Below are 1,819 nucleotides of genomic sequence, written 5' to 3'. Positions count from 1 at the left end.
CAAATAGTACGTAGGACCAATGATACAGGAAGCCATGTCGAAAAAAAAAATGATACAGGAAGCAAAATACAGTTACGCAACCAACATTGACGTGCTGCAGCGACGGCCGGATCGGGTGCAGAGTTGCTGTTGGAGATTACTACTACTACTCCGTACTCCTAACTGGAGTGTTCTGATTGCCAATGGTTTGCTCCTTCTCCCTGGCCGTTTATATATAGGACGTCAAGCAACACCAACCAGAGCCGCCATTAAATCTGCGAGTTGGCCGACCTGCCGTTTGCCAGAATGATGGATACCGCGGCGCACGTTCTCGTGTTCCCTTGGCCACGGCAGGGGCACATCAACCCCATTCTCCATTTCGCCACCACCCTCGTCGACGCCGGCGTCCAAGTCAGCTTCCTCCACACCGAGCGCAACCTCCGCCGTCTTGCCCAGGCGCCTCTGCCCGGCCTCCGCTTGCTTTCTATTCCCGACGGCCTCCCCGACGACCAACCCTGCAGCTTCTTGGATCTCATGGAGTCCATGTGCACGACCGGCAGCGCCGCGTACCGTGCCCTGCTCTTGTCGCTTCTCTCTGCCGTTGATGCGCCGGTGACATGCGTTGTCGCCGATGGCACCATGCCGTTCGCCTTCGACATCGCCGAGGAGCTCGGCATCCCGGCGCTCGCCTTCGCCCCGTACAGCGCGTGCAGCTACCTGGCGCTCCTGTCCATGCCCAAGCTCCTCGAGCTCGGCGACACCGCCTTCCCTGCGGACGACCCGGTGCGTGGCGTTCCGGGGATGGAGGGCTTCCTCCGTCGACGTGACCTTCCTCGTGGTCTCTCCTGCGCTGAAAAAGGCGACGGAGACCCCTTGGTGCTAAAGCTTGCCGAGGTCACCGCTCGTAGCTGCAAGGCACGTGCGCTCATAATCAACACCGCTGCGTCCATGGAGGGGGCAGCGCTCGCTCACATCGCGTCGTGCACATGCGAGGTCTTCGCCGTTGGCCCACTGCACGCCAGGTCGAGGATCGCCGCAAGCGCGAGCCTGTGGCGGGAGGACGACGGATGCATGGCGTGGCTGGACGGCCACGAGGACCGATCCGTCGTGTACGTGAGCCTGGGGAGCCTCGCCGTGATCACGCATGAGCAGTTCACTGAATTCCTCACCGGCCTGGCAGCCACCGGGTACGCCTTCCTCTGGGTGCTCCGGCCGGGCATGGTCCAGATGACCAGCTCCGCGCTCCTCGGAGAAACCGTCGAGGCAGTGGGAGGCGGCAGGGGGCGCGTCGTCGAGTGGGCTCCTCAGCGGGACGTGTTGCGTCATCGGGCGGTGGGTTGCTTCCTGACACACGCCGGATGGAACTCGACGCTGGAGTGCGCCGTCGAGGGCGTGCCGATGGTGTGCTGGCCCTTCTTCGCCGACCAGCAGACCAACAGCCGCTTCGTGGACGCCGTGTGGAGGACGGGGCTGGATATGAAGGACGTCTGCGACAGAGGCGTCGTGGAGAGGACGGTGAGGGAGGTCATGATTTCCGACGAGATCAAGGAGGCGGCCCAAGCCATGGCGCAACAGTTGAGGCTGGATGTCGCGGAGGTGGGGTCGTCGTCGTTCGAGTTCGAGCGGCTCGTCCGCTTCATCAGGGAGCTCAACATCAGTTCCTCGATCTCTGATGAAGCCCAGAAAGAATGAAGACTAGTACAGGCTGGTAACAATTTGCCAGACACTTTTTTGGACTAAAATAAACGCATTGTTTAGTGCCACCATCAATTATGGAGTTATATACAGAGCGGTCATGTTTTTCTTAAGAAACTAGATAATTTCCCGTTTGCGTTGTAAA

At 60.1% G+C, this 1,819-nt stretch overlaps 1 pseudogene; it reads left to right on the top strand.

Annotated features, from left to right (window-relative positions):
- The first annotated feature begins 233 nt into the window (after positions 1-233).
- LOC119341201 lies at positions 234-1,813 on the top strand (annotated as a pseudogene).
- The last annotated feature ends 6 nt before the right edge of the window (positions 1,814-1,819 follow it).

The sequence above is a fragment of the Triticum dicoccoides genome, chromosome 7B (genome assembly GCF_002162155.2).
Source record: "Triticum dicoccoides isolate Atlit2015 ecotype Zavitan chromosome 7B, WEW_v2.0, whole genome shotgun sequence".
Taxonomy (NCBI): Eukaryota; Viridiplantae; Streptophyta; class Magnoliopsida; order Poales; family Poaceae; genus Triticum; species Triticum dicoccoides.
The sequence above is the reverse complement of the archived record's forward strand: the minus strand, read 5'-3'. Positions and strand labels throughout refer to the sequence as shown.